This window comes from Chamaea fasciata, unplaced genomic scaffold (assembly GCF_029207755.1).
Source record: "Chamaea fasciata isolate MVZ Bird 193981 ecotype frontalis unplaced genomic scaffold, bChaFas1.0.hap1 SCAF_2, whole genome shotgun sequence".
Lineage (NCBI taxonomy): Eukaryota > Metazoa > Chordata > Aves > Passeriformes > Sylviidae > Chamaea > Chamaea fasciata.
The window spans coordinates 97868946-97884976 of NW_027094087.1; positions in this window are offsets into that span (position 1 = coordinate 97868946).

Genomic DNA, 16031 nt, shown 5'->3' on the forward strand with positions numbered 1-16031 from the left:
CCATAGCAACCACCAGGCATAAACATTCCGCAGGGAGGAGGCCAAGGGAACAAAACTTGTTTTTATGGAATGACAAAGGCTGCCAGATGGGCTGCCAACACACCTGGGAGGCAGCAGCATCATTTGGGGGTCAGCAAGTGTCTTCTGGGGTCCTTCAGGGCACTGCAGATATGAGCATCTAGGGAGAAATCTCTTCCTTTGCTTTGAAACCACAGAGTGGTGACTGATCTCTTACCCTTTAGTGTGAAAGAAAAAATGCAATAATTCAATCTTCAAGGCAACAGATGAGTGGAAGGCAATGCACACCCTCACCAGAAGAATTCCTAGAGGTAGTCCCATCACCAAAATTATCACACAATTCAGAACTGTCCAAGCAGGAAAAATCACCAGGTTTTCCAACCCTAATTTCCAGCTGTCTGAAATAATGACATAATCAACAGGGAGTGAGCTGCATCAGTGATCATATCCTGAGAAAAAGAACCAGATGCACTAAGTATCCCACTGAACTATAAACCTCACATAACAGCTCTCTGAAAGAGTATTTACAAACATACTGCTGTTCAAAGCTGGACGTATTGTTTCAGAGGAACAGAGGAAACTAAAACAAGAAAAGAAATTACCTTGACAAGTAGGTTTACTATAGAGATGTTTTTGTTAAGCGTGTAAAGAGGGCAGCTGTTGGTAGTATTCATAATTTATTAGGAAGGAAGGAAGGAAGGAAGGAAGGAAGGAAGGAAGGAAGGAAGGAAGGAAGGAAGGAAGGAAGGAAGGAAGGAAGGGAGGGAGGGAGGGAGGGAGGGAGGGAGGGGGTAAACTAGTGAAATGGTGGAATGATCCAGATTTTTATCAGCTAATGTCATTTCAAGAAAAGACAGAAAAGTCACAGATTTTGATAGCTAGTCTTGTGGAGCCTTGTGTTGTCACATTAAGACCAAACGGATACTTCCAGGAACTGCAGGATGCAATAAATCAGCAATTAAAAAGATGAACTTTCTCCATACTCTTCCCCCTCAGTGCATGCTGCTGAGTGCTCTGGCTGTTCTCCAACAGAGCACTCTGACATTCATAATTCAGCCAAAACCACCAACTCAGGCATTTACTGGTAAGCACAGGCTTAAATGTTTTGGTGGACCAAGGCCGAACAGGTTAGCGAGTTGCAGCCTGCAGCTCTCTGCATCCCTGGGATAGTATCATGATATTCCATGTGGATGGCGGTTTCTTGGCCTGTGGGTCACTGGTGCTCCCTGAGGCATGGGCAGATCATCTGCAAAATGCCATCTGTTGCCATTTTGTTTTGAGCCATGCACAGGGTTTCCTATACACAGAGAAAGGGAAAGCAAACCAAAGAAAACCAGAGACATTTTAACCTGGCTTGGTTGGTATGCTTGTAAATAAGAAGTGGCAACACAGTGTTAAATGATCTGAATTTTCCCAGTGCGGGGGAGGTTCATCCTTGGATTACAATTTGTCAGGCCTTCACATTATCAGAAGTAATTAAATATCAAACTATAAATAACTTCCTGTTGACTGACTAGTCACATGCCAGTCAAATCTCTGGAGGATGTAGCTGTTCCTGTAAAAGAAAGAAAGAACCCTTGCTGGATCGAGAAAACGGGTGAAAAAAACCCTCAGAATTATTTCTTCTTCTCCCAGAATAGTAACCAGAATTAGACTATGACCTTTCCAGAGCGATGCGTGTAATTAAGGAAATCAAAGCTACCGCTATATCTCTGAGGCAAAAGAAAAAAAAAACCAAACCTGTTTTGATCACATTTATTTCTTTTTATAAACCATGAAAGCCTGGATGTTCAGTGTTTAGACTGACGTTCTCTCCGCAAAAGAGGAAGCGCACCACTGCACATTAAAAGGAATGTGGGGGAAATAAAAAATGCCTGAATGAAACATCAGCTCCAGTATACCTTAGTGATGTCTTGGCTTTTGTAGTATTCAAATGTAGAGGTTATTTTCACCTCCTCTGCTGCCTCATGAATTCCCTCAGGGATTGTGATTTGAGCTTCAAACAGCAAAAAGGAAAAAAATTCTTTTTTATCATGGAAGCAGATAAAATGGGCAGAGGCAAGAAAAGCTTCTTTTGTTCAGATATTTCAGGCCTCAAAACATATTCCAATTCATGCAAATATGTATTTAAACCTCTTACAAATCAAGAATATGCATTCTACTTACCTTTCTAAGAATGTATTTTAATTTTAATATTACATGTATTTTTTTCCTTTCTGGTATACGAAAATGTTGTTTCTATTTAGATAATGTCTGTTATTTCTGTTCTGTGTTACTTGTTATTTATTGAAGCTTAAGCTGTTACGGTCTCTTACATAAATCCTTCTTAGCACGTGGATTATTGATCCTATAATCCGTAATAATATTGTCTATTCTGTCATCCAGCTGGCAGCAATAAACATTAAAAACACACATCTAAAATTTGTTGTGAAATTCTACTCAAACAAAAACCAAACCCAAAGCAATAAACATGGTAAATCCATTAGACTTCTAAATAAATATTGTGATTTCTCTCTAAAAATTCCTAAAAACAGTAGACCATATTATTAGATTTATGGTGTACTAAACTTAATCTTTAAAACCAAAACAATTCTTTTGTCATGCAGATACCCTTCAATATTAAGTTTGTTTCATTTTGTACTTGCAAAATTATATTCTTCTACCCTTCTGGGGAAAGTGCTTTGTTGGCTTAGGCTATTTTGAAGAGCTCAACAAAAACTGTGATGTGGAATAGTTAGACCAAACAGGGAGATTTTGGTCAGGCTTCATATTCTGTACCTGACACTTAATCTCTGCCATAGGCAAGAGCTACAAGCCTGGATTTACAGTGCAGCTTGATTTTGAGGTTAGCCTGTGATGCCATCACCTGCCCGATTTCAGCTTGCTCTGGAGCAGGTCTGGAAGACTCCTCCCATCTATCCACATGGGCAAATTCTGCTGTTGGAGGGGATATGGCCTGTAGGTGGGCTGCTCCCTGTGGGAGCTTAGACACTTCTCTGTTCCATCCCAGTGTCCTCACAGGTTAATGTGGTGTTGCAACCTGCACATCTGATTTTCTGTTTGGTCCCAAATCTGGATTTTTTTGTAAATGTGTGCTAAACGTAAAGCTATCATAAAGGGAGCAGAATGCAGAGTTTGACGATAAGTCTGTGCAAGACTTCAGTTTCACAGAGATATGAAGGGTGTGTTATGCCATCTCCTAAGGGTTCAGCTGTGATGTTGAGAGCACGTCTGAGACAGAGCATTGTCCAGCATCACATTCACCCCCTATTTCAGCTGCCCTTAGAGTTAGAAAGCAACCCACCAGCTCAGGAACAAAATTAATCCATCTCAGTGATGCTGGGCTAGCAGAGAGGCTATTGTTTACTTGCATCAAATCTAGGAACTGGGTCATTTTTAAACCCTGAAAGCTTGAGCTGCAAGGAGGCTGCATGTCCCCTGTTCTTGGGGCTGTGCAACTTCCTGGCTCACTATGGCAGCACCTCAGGGGAAGCACTGGAGGAGAATGAAGGTCCCTGTGCTGGCAGGTTTGATTTGGTCCTCATTGTCCAACTTTTTGGAATGGCTTGGGGGGGCATAAGCTCCCAGGTGTTCTGCAGCACCCTGAGATCAGCTTGGGAGCTCATGACAGGGCACGACTCCCCTCCACAGCAAAGGTAGAACCTTCTGTGAGGAGAGGACCACATAGTGGTTTTGGAGAGTAGCAATTTCTCATGGTTTTTCCTGTGGGATGGATAGCTGGTTTGAAGATCTCAGTCAAGGCTTCAGTAAAAACCCAACTGAAGTTCCAGCAGTAGGTAAAACTAAAGAGACTACACAAATCTGAATTAAGTACATTCAGTTTTAGAAAACTTATGTGTCCCCATCTTATTTGTAGCAACATGTGGCTCTTGATAATGTCAAGTTTATTCACATTATTTTTTATTTGCATAGCTGTTACAGTAAGTGCTTCATCATTTGTGGTTGGGGTAAGTTTCTAAAATCACTCTGCCCTGGGAAATCCAAACAACATCCAAACAAGGTAGCAATTCTTTCATGCAGGCAGAGAATAAATTTCTTCTGGTAAATCTAAGTAGCTCTTAGGTTGGTCCTGCCTCTGGTGATCAGTTCCCCTCTTCACAGGTGATTTCTCCTCCCCTGCACAGAACCTCCAGCTCTCAACATTTTCCAAGTCAGTGGCTGTCATCCCATCCCATCATCTCTGCACTTTGTAGTGCACATCAGCTCTGGGACAGGGCAGCACACAACTGCTGAAGGACCTTACAGGTGAGATGATTAACCTACAAAAGTTTTAGATTCTTATTTTTCAGATACATTGTGAAGTTCATTTATCTTTTTTCATAAGGAAGTAATATATGTCTTCATAGTAAGTGTACACGTCTGCCCACTCTCATTTCATAACTTTCCAACCCATCAATTTCAGCCATCCTTTATGAGGTGGAGTTTGATAGGATAATGATCTAAAATATATTAATTTTCTAAAAGTTTCAAAAAAAGGTGTGGAAGAGAACCCTGTCAGTTCTTCTACTGGGCAATGAATGAGACCAATTTGTATTAAATGGCAGAGAATCCATACAGAAGAGCTATCATGATTGCCATAAATGTAAAAAATTGCAGTGCAATGTATACCTGAGACACAAAGTTTTAGGAAATCAGGCATCATTAGTCCTCCTGATCAAAGACTTTGGCATTTGGGAGAGAGACACTGGGGAACAGATTATGCATGGATGTTCACTGACTTGGGGTGATTGTGTCAGGAGATTGGCTCTAGTTGTGACAGGTGAGGCAGAGGCAGCTGATTTAGCACTTTAATATTCTATTCTGGTTGGTGAGAAAAATAATACTTGTAAAGAATGTATAATGCTTTAGGTGGAGGCTTTTATACATCTGCATGAATACGACCAAGGGTTTTTAATCTAAAATACTAATAAGTGTTATAGGGAGATCATACTCCCAGTTCTCTATCATAAGGTCTATATGTCCTCCTTAGACACGTAGTCATGTTTACTTTGTCAAATCCTTCCTTGTACTTGTGGATCAATTAGTCTTATTTCTATACCGTCTCCATCCAAATTCTTTCATTTAAAAAAAATCACAAAAGAGGAAATAAATCACATTGAAACCCCATTCAGCGTAGTTGTACCACGATGGTTATGTTACTATGGAAACACCTGTGTGAAGAGACTATGATACTCTTGAAGATTAGCATTTCATTCCATATTTCCAATTATGTCATCAGACTGGATTTTCAGTGGCATAAACTGAGATAACCACAGGAAAATCAAATGATTTATAATGGGTAAAGATGGGAACTGACAATTATTTGAGGGAAAAAAAAACCCCAAATAATTTACATGATGGGGAGTCTGAATCTAAAACTGCTGCTGCTCCATGCATGTCTGAAAGGTTGGATTAAGTTCTGTTTGAATCATCCTGAAATAATTGCTGTTTCCTAATGAGTCCTAGGATTCAAGAGAGCAGCAGGAAAGCACACCATCTCTGACTTAGACTGATTTTAACTAGATAGGGTACTAAATGTGGTGCTATCTGGCAGCAAAAACTACACTGGGGCATGGGCACCTGTGCCTGTTCTCCTCACTGGTGTCTCTCCATGCTCTGCCAGGCCTGCTTTCTCCACACTGCGTGTCTGGCCACATTTCCACACACAGCAGCCACCCTTTCACTGGTAGGCTGGTCCCCAAATAAGCACAGCCTCTGCACGTTGCAGAGGGGCATTTCCTATGCTGTCATTCATCATGGTCAGTGTCCCCTCAACCTTCTCAAAGGCTCTCCAGGTATGGCTGACTTGTTTTCATCTCCCTGTTCCTGCTGGAATCTTGAACCCAGTAACAGATATTGGAGGTATGCAGTAGTAAATATCTGCAAAATATCTTAAAATATTTTGTGTAGTAGGGAGTTTTTGTACCGGCAAAACAATTGCATTTGATAGATGGCCCAGCCTTTCAAGAATGTTCTCTACTTTGTTTCCTTTTCATAAACTACATGGCCTTTATGGAATCAAAATTCCTTCAAGACCACAAAGGAAAAAGAATTCCTATGTTGAAAACCATGAAGTGTATAAATTAAATTGAGACATGTGGTAGAATTATTTAAAAGATTAAAAGCAAAATGTAAAGTAAGAGCAGGTGCACAAGACTTGGTTTTGGCCACATGTTCTTGGATTGGTAATAAAACAACATATTAATAAAATCATCAAGGACAAAGACCTTCAAAATAAAAGTATAACCACTGATGCATTATAACAGTTCATACACAATGACACTTACAGTAAGCATGGTATCAGTTCTCTCGTCAGGAAAGATTCATCTATGTTGTTAAAACTTATCATTAAAAAATCATGCTGATACATTCTGAACAAGGTGAGATCCCAAAGCGAGGAACTTGAAGCAGAAGTGCTCCATTTTCATTCTCAGGCCCCCATCTGCCCTCATGCCTGGGTGCTCCAGAGCCCAGGCTGCGGGTCAGCTATGGAGCAGGCAGTGGGGCTGGAGCACAGACCAGGGACCAGGCTGGAAGATCAGTCTGTCTGAGTCTACATGGCATCTCAGCCCATCCTTGGTGTGGGCATGGGATTGCTTGGGGGGGGGTGGGACTGCTTGGCCTACCAGGTCAAGAAAAATATGGAGTTTTCTGAAAAATACACATGTATTTTTACAGATTTTGAAATAGCATCTAATATTATGTATGTGATTGAATATAATTGTAGGCATATAGTCCAATGATCTGAGTTTGTATGATTTCATCCAGGCAGATGTTGCAGATTAGCTCAGCTCCAATAATTGCAAGGTGACTCCCTCTACATCTCTGGGTAAAATAGTCGGTCCTAAAAAATGTAACACACAGAGCTCCTTCAGAAGCCAGTGGTAGTTAAGAAAAACCATATAGGATTGGCTCCAATGATATAATTTACAAGAAATAATCTTTTTATCAATTAAATTTGAAATACTGAAAGTTTTAAATCAAGGGAACTAGTTTTCTTGTTCCACTTATTCAACAAAACATACTTCTGCCACATCTTGCTGTTAATTATGTCTCAATTAAGTGCATGCCATTAATTTGAACATATTTCTTTTAAAAAAAAGAGAACAAGGAGAGGGAAAAGGGAAGAATAAGCAGAAAATGAAAATGAGGAGAGAAACTGTGGCTTTGCCTTTTTCTTCTGCATTAGGCAAAATTTAAAAAAAAAACCAGTGACACTGGAGTTTCTTGTAAACTAAGTTGCATATCATTTGCCACCATGTTGATAAGGGAGGCAATCCCAACAACATGCCCTGTGTGCTGTCTAGACTGTACAAGAACTGCTGGGAACAGGGAGGAGACAAATTGTTAGCAAGCCAAAGTGAATATCTTGCCAGTGCTGTGACTTTGTAACTGAAGTCACACAAATGGGGAAGGCTCCTATCAGATACTTTAGACCCCCTTGCTTTCTCTATAGATTTCTCATCATCTGCCCACACAACAAAAGATTCTTCTCTGCTGATGTTGTGGTGGCTCCTATTGTAGATGTCTAATCTTTCCATCAGACGGGTGACCTTGTAGGAGCAGGGGATACTAGCAGCAGACTCCAGAAAGTTACAGGCAAAGTGTTTCATCTTTTACTTGCTTGATTTATTTCCAACAGTAGCAGTAGAGCTCATTCTACTCTCCATTATAATGCTGTCAATTTGATTGCAATTTCTTTTACGAATAATGTAATTATTAATAGTAATTCATAATTTTCCTCATGGCCTCGGTCTTGAGTTAAAATTTACGTAAAGAAATCCTTGTATTTGGCTATAGTACCCTACAGTGAGTCTGTGAAAAATTATCTGCTTTTTCTTGCCAGGAACTGGCTGTCAGACTGGTGATTGGATTTGTATTTTGGATATCATCATTCCTATTCAGACTGAGATTCAGATACTAAGTGAATTTTTTTGCATGTTCTTAAGATGCCTGATGAATTAAATAGACATTCATGAAAGGTCGAAAATTTAAATTTGATGAAATATATAATGCGTCCACATAAGCTATTTACATTACTCAAGGGAAATTAAGATAATGATCTTGGAAGTTGGATAGTCTGGTACTTTTGCAAGGCTTCACTTTCATTTTGAATCAAAACTATTCTTACCAAATATGGTATCTTATTCCCAGCATTTCAACAATATATTTGAAGGAGACAAGTAATTCCCATTAATCTTTGGAATGCACAAAACTCAAAAAAGACACGAGCAAAATGCTAGAAGGTCTGGGAAATGTTATTTTCATCGTGTCCTTTCTGTCTTGTCTGCACTAGGATGATCACTCCTTCTCAGTGACACTGTTGGATGAATTCTGCAAAAGGGCATTTCTGTTTCAATAGTGACTGAGTGATATGGCCAAGCATGACTTTATTCCCTGCCAAGTTCGTATTTCCAGCTGAATGGACAAAAAGAAAATCCTTTCTTTTCAGCTAAGGTTCTCAAAACATTTGTTGTTTCCAAACTCCAGCCAGCATGATCCACATTAAAGCCATACACAAACTAAAAGACAAGTGAGATCACCCACCTACAAAGTTTTCACCAAAACTGACAAAAAGGAAAATACTTGCCTGATATGTGCTGGCATGAAACAGCATCTAGAGTGCTCCCTTATTTCTGATACTAGCACATTATAGTATTCTTGCCAACAACACTGAAGTTTCAAGGGCACCTTGAGGAGAACAACAAAAACTGTTAAAAAATTAGTGATAAAAATATCCTGCTGGAAAAAAAAATAATAAGAGCACTACTATTTCTGGAAAGGGATGGTTTGTTTTCCCTTTTTTAATTAAAATTTTCTAAGGATTTAATAGTCTAGGGATTCAAAGGGAAACAACAGCAGGGTTACATGTGCTCACAGTGCGGCATATCTTGTCATCTCAAAGGTTCCCATGCAGCTGGTCCACAGAGATTTGCGAGGTCACATAGTTTTAACGCTTCCCCATCTCCTACTGCTTAATCTCATTTGTAATATCTAAAAATACACATCTTGCTTTCCCAGTATAGCTTTCCCATGTAAACTTGGACTTGCTGCCGTTATCCCAGGACATGGTGATGTTCTGCAGGGTGGGAGAACAGGACATATCTTTGCCAACTGGAAGAGAGACAGTTTCTGAATGGAAGGGGAGGATTTCCCTGAGATAATGTTTCTATTCATTCTGGAAAATTACCAAGGACGTTTTTACTAAATAGAATTCAGATTGGTTTCAGACACCTCTGAAGAAGGAATTCTGCCTCTCTGGTCAGGAAGCTGGGCTGGGCAGTCCCCGTGGGAAGCAAGAAAGAGCTGAGGTGTCTGAGCCTGATGCATTTTATGCTTAAGAATGACAACCACTACTTAAAAAATTGAAGAAAGCCAGAGAATTAGAAGCCTTTACAGAGCATCTCAGGGAATGCTGTTCCCTGGAAGGCATATCTAAATTTTCTACTCTAATCATTTCATTCTTGTTTTTAAATATTTTGAGGGCATAAGTATCTTGCTCCAATAAAACATACCAGTGACTTTGAACAATTCTTCCACTGACACACACTAATTTTAGCATACAATTTTGCTTTAACTTGTTATTCTTTATAATGACCTTAGACTTCTCAAAGTACACCCCCAGCCTTTGTCAAAACTGTTTGTATGCACAAAAATTTCTGTAAGAATAATGCCTATTTCTCTACATGAAGATTTATTGCTGTCCTTTGCAAGAATGTTGCTGGGGAAACAGTGACTCCTAGTCATATTTCACATGATGCCTACAATTAATCTGTTAGCAATTCAGACTGGATGGCTCTTTCACTTAGAACATCTGTTAACAAATTTCTTCAGAGAGATAATTTATCTACACGTGTATTTTGAACAAAACAGAATCACATATTAGACCTCACCGACAATTATTTTCTCTAATTTTTCCATTTACCATGTTCAAAAAGAGTTACATTGTCAATCTCCTCGAGAGAGTGGTTCAAATAGGTTTATTAATATCTATTAATCTCAATTAATTTATACAAAAATATCTAGATTTTGAAAAAATGCTTTCTCTCAGGAGTTAAGTTGATTGCACTTTAAACCATTTCTTATTTGAATATCTACACAACATGTTCGGAGGTAAAGGAAATGCAACAGCTTACTGCTAAGGACAAACTTGATAGAGATGATGTGAACATAAAAATGGAGCTGTATGCGTGCATTCATGAAGGAAAGTAACCAGCATTCAAATGAACTAGAAATTGGTAATCAAAAAAAGTCAGTCTATGTGAACTCATCATCATCAGCCTGAAAATTGTTGTTAGTTGTTCTCTTTCAGATCTGGTTAGCATGGCTTCATTTTAATATGACCTAATGAATCCCGCACCAAGACTTACTGAGTCTGAGTTCATTTAAGAAAAGTACACAACATTTAACTGTCTCTAACCTGCTGCTTTAGTCAAAACATTAGGAACTCTAGGGTCAGGGAACACTATCTTCCCCTGAGAAAGTCAGCTACCATTTCCCTGTGAGTCAAAATAGGAAACAAATGAGGGAACAGCACTGACTCGGGGAAGCAGTGATGTATGAGCTGTCTGTGTCTTGGTACATTATGTAAGGGTTAGGAAGAGAAGATAAAAAAGAATTCTGGAAAATAAATCTGTTGAGCTGGAGAACTGCAGAAAAATGCAGTCTTATTTTCATCAACCAAAAAAAGATGGCCTTGGTAGACCTGAATTTTCTGATCACAGGAACACAGGTGGAATCGTCTGTCCTTTCTGTTATGTGACCTCACCCACTAAACCATCTTCAAGCTTTTTATAGCCATCCCACTTCACGTCCCACAGAAGTCGTTCAAAGCAGGTAAGGCAAGGAAACTTTTGCAAAATTTTCAGACAATTTTAGACATCATTAATGATCAAAGTGAGGCATCTTCTCTTCCATTCAGGCACTTCACTAAAAATTGGGTACTCTTCCAAGCAAAAAGAATTGCATTAGATTTTCATCTCATCTTGATAATTTTTTTGTTAAGCAAAGACTCATTAACCTACAAGTGTGGTATCAATCCCTTGTGGCAAGGAATTGGAATAAAACCACTTACGAACTCCTTGGCTTACACCCAGTGTTTTCCAGAGCCCTCTGAGTAGTTGCAGTCAGGAGCAGGGAAAATCTACAGCTTGTCCGAAGAATTTTCAGAGTTTATGGCATATGAAAGCAATGCTTTCTCTACAAGACAGTGTTATCATTTTTGAAAATGTTACTTTTAAAAGTAGTATACTAAAAATAACACAGTACAGCCTAGTAGCAGACTACTCATTTTAGTTCCTTTATAAATACATTTTTCCGGATTAAAGAAATTTTTGTCACTTCAGAATGACTCAAAAGGTAGTTTGAGCCTGTTTGGAGACAGAACAGAGAAGAACTGTCTGGAATTCGAGAAAAGCAAAAGCAGGGACCTGCAGCTGGAAAAAATAACCCCATGCATCAGGCTGGGGTCTGAGCTGTTGGAAAGTAGCTCTCTGGAGAAGGACCTGGGGCATCCAGGCAGACAACAAGCCATCCATAAGCCAGCAGTGTGCTCTGGGGCCAAAAATGCCAATGACAATCTGGAATACAGGTCAAAGTTGATGTCCTGCCTCTCTACTCAGCTCTTGTGAGGCACGTTTGGAGTGCTGTGTCCACTACTGAGTTCCTCATGACAAGAAAGACAATGGAGCTCCTGGAGTGGGTCCAGTGGAGGGCTATAAATATGATGAAGGGACTGGAGCATCTCTCTTATGAGAGACCTGGGCCTGTTCAACCTCAAGAAGAGATGACTGAAAGGGGAAATCATCAATGTCTGTGAATGTCTGATGGGAGGAGTCAGAGGATGGGCCCAGGCTCCTCTCAGTGGTGCTGAGCAATAGGACAAGAGACAACAGCAAAAACTGATGCACAGGAAGTTCCTCCTGAGAATGAGGAAGAACTTTACTGTGTGTGACCAAGCCCCGGAACCTCTCTTTCCCAGAGAGGCTGTGGAATCTCCCTCACTAGAGACATTCAGGAACTGTCTGGATGCAATCCTGTGCAATATACTCCAAGATGACCTTGCTGAGCATGGGTCAGATGACCCACTGTGGTCCTTTCCAACCTGACCCATTCTGTGATTCTGTATAAGGATGGATCTGACTCTGCAGTTACAAGGTAGAATTCCAAAACCTGAGCAGATATAGTCCAGCACTACAAATGTTAGAATTATTTTATACAGACTCCTTACAGATAAATATGCAGATTTAAGCCATAATGAAGCCTATAGAAACCAGTGAAAACTCTTCCACTGGACATGTTCCTAAAACTTTGAAGAAGTCACTGTATAAACAAAATCAGAAGAAAGGATATAGGTGCTCGATTAGGCAAGCAGCAGATTACAAAATAGCATTAGCATTTGCCCTTTACAAAGGTTAAATATGTTCCTGCCTTAAATATTGCATCCATGTTCCCTAGAAGACTACCCATTAAAAATATTTTGGGTTAAAATGGAAACAGGACCAGAATGCAATCAAAGAATTTTTTAGAACTTTGGAGCTGACATTATTAGAAATAAATAGCTCAGAAAGCTTTTGAAGAGTTGCAATCATAAGCAGTCTTGGAAAAAAGGAGAATGCTCTTTCAAGTAATAAAGTCTTTTAAAACTAAATGAAAGTGATCTGCCTGTATCAAACTCCAGATTTCAAGAAACTTTCACCTTACCCAGTTCCATTACAAACATGGTGCTCAGAAGCTTCAGTAGTCGGACTTTGAGAGTGCACAAACATTTTCAAAGCAGCCAAGCTCTTAATGCATTTTTATTCTTAAGTCACTGCAAAAACAGATGAAGCAAAATGTTCCTTATTTTGTTTGTTTCAATTTGAAGCTCAGAGGAAGAGTTAGGATATCTGGAGAGAGAGAGTTCTCTTATCTCAGACATCTGCCATGTGGATGTATGAATTGGTCACCCTGGACTCAGTCTGACATCAGAGGCAAAAAATGAGTTCTTAATCTGACCTGTCTTGAGCAAACGCTATAGGATAAGTTGAATTGTTTCTTTCTATTGATCTGGGAAGAGAGTGGAGGCATCTGGCTCTTCTGTGGACACCTAGACTGCAAGACAGCCACATTGTGCCAGCTGAATGCCAAGCCAGCCTGTGTACTCAACCATAAACAGCTTCAATGCTTGAGCTCTTTCTTGACCTCATACAAGAATCACTTTGCCGGTGTTTCAAAATAAATTAATTCCTCTATAAAATCCAATATGACAGCTAGTGGAAATTAGCGAAGCCTTTATAAGTTAAAAAGAATCCCACCCACTTGTTTTTATAGGCCACTAGAGTTTTTTACAGCTTTAACCATGCTCAGAATTTCTTGTGCAACAAATGAGTAAATATTAAGAAAGGGAAGGTATGCATATACCTAAGCATGGGCATGTAACCTCTGGAGAGACAAGGAGAAGAAGACACATAGTGCTGCAAGTCTGAATTACCTGTCAGAAATTACCTCTCATTCACCATAAATACTCTTACACAGTGAAATCTCTGAACTTGATACACTGTGCCACCACTGAAAAAAAATAATATTGAGTGATTCTAGATTACTCCTACAATCCCTCTGCTGGGATTCAGAGTAGGAATCTTATACATAAAATGGACATCAAAAAAGAAGAACCAGACTGTACCTTCCCAGAAACAGCCATATATGTGCTTATAAGAAACACGGGTGGAACAAACTTAACAATGCAAGAAATCACATGTAGATCACAGTCTGGAAGCATCCAAAAGACAAAGCCTGAAGGAAAAAAATAATATTTTGGGACTCAAGTATTGCCTAGCAGAGGCTTTAAGTTTGCATGCGAAAGGAAAAAGCAAGTAGCATTATACAGTGAAAGTAATATGTTCAAATATGTAATTTTGCCCATTATTTGATACTGTTACAAACTTTTCATGGTTGCTTTATGCTCTTGGAGCAGGCCACTACATATATTCTCACTGCAGATATGTGGTAAGTAACCATTATAAAGAACTATTCTATGTTACCTTTTTAAAATTGTTTTAAGGGGCAGAGTAATATTTCTTTAATGATATATAAGTACCTCACAGACACATGACTGAAGAATATCTGTAATTAATATTGTCCCTGCAAAGCAATATAGCTAGTGGAGTAACAAAGCAAATCAAATTGTACTGGTATAATGAAATTGCTACTGAATTGTAAGTAGCAATTCTCTACTCCAAATTGGAGTAGACAATTCAAACCCAAGGAGAATATGAAACCGAAATTACCAGCGTGCTTAGTAAAGAACACATTTGGTGATAAAATGACTGTGTATAAGACGGCCAACAGGTGCCTTCAAAGCTCCCCCAGCCTCTCCTCCTGTGTCAAGTGTTCTAGTCCCACTACCTCTGGAGGGTTTCCCTGAACACCCTCTAGTTTGTCCATCTCTTTCCTGCATTGGGGGCCCAAAACTGGATGCAATATTCTAGGAGTGGCCTTAAAAGTGTTGCACAGTGGAAATAAATTGTTTCCTTGGTCTGTTGAACATACTTCTACTGATATAGCTGAAGATGCTGGCAGCCTTTCTCCCTGCCAGGACTCCCTGATGGATCATGTTTGGCCTAAATGCCACCACAGCACTTGATCCTACCCAGAAGAGCTACTCCCTGGCCTAGCCCATACTGGTTAGTCCATGCCAAGTGCAAGTCTCTGCTTTTATCCTGGTTGAACACCATAAGGCTCTTTTTGTTCCATTCTTAGTGCTGGTCTGGGTCTCTCTGAATGTCCCCGAGAGTATTGACTGGTGCCACCAATTTGGCTTCATCTCCAAACTTGCTGAGGGAGCACTCCTTCACATCCTCCAGGCCACTGGTAAACATGCTAAACATCACAAGTTGGTCCCAGTGAAGATGCCTGTGGAACTGGACCTGTAACCAGTCTCCAGCTGAAGTGTGAACATTTAACCAGCCCCTCTGAGCCCAACCATGAAGCCAGTTCTTCAAATGTTGAGTACTCTGCTCAGTTACTGCTGTTGCAATTACTATTCTCTTCAGCAAACCACCTGCTCTGTGATTTCAGGACCACTGCTGTGGATCTGAATAACAAAAATTAAGGTTTGCCACTACTTTTTACTACCAGTGGCATCCCATAAAAACCCACAGCTGTGCTGTCAGAGAGACAATGGTAACTTACTCTGTCTTCAGGAACAGAGTCACTCATCAGTGTTTCACTGCTGAATTCTCAAGGATATATCTCTCTAATGCATATTTTTCAGAAGTAAAAACATTAAGATTCCTTGCCTCCTTGCCCACTGCTTCCCCTTTGGCTGAGCTGGTATTGCTCTTGGTGTGACTGACTGAGGAGACAGGAGCAGCAGTTTGGAGATGTGACCTAGAGTGGAGGGGGAACAGAGAGCTGGAAATGTCTGAAACTGGCACCTCATGAGACAGAAACATATCCTGGAATGCTACATACTAGTCTTACTCTTGGCTTACCTGAAACGCAACCATACACACAAACACAGTGTGCAGAAAGTGATTTTTGTCTTCTAAGATTCTTTTCCAAATCTCATCTGGCAACAGCAATAATAAATATGAAACTCTACCCTGAATTATTCTGTTTCCTGTAGCATCTCTGCAGTAATATTCAGGTCAGAATGAAATACAAGTACTGGAAATCCCTCCAAATCTGAGCTAATTTACACAGAAAACTTCCCAAGCCAAGTGTTATTTGAGCTCCTGAACAGGGTATTGAATTGTGGAGCTGTGTGAAAACACAAAAAAAGCATGACATCACCTCAACACTCGTACGTGTTCAACTCTCTTCAAGGGAACATTTGTGGTTTTTTCAATAGTAAGGGTGCCATGGCTCTCAGGAGGAACAGAAGCTGTTTTCTCAGGAACCATCCACCAAGGTTCATTTCTACTCTTTGGGAATGCTCTTTCAGTTCCTGGTGGCAGTTATGTGCCAAAGGGGCCCAGCAGGCCTTTTTGGAGACTGTCACTAGCGATCAAGGAATGTTGCACTATTTCCTT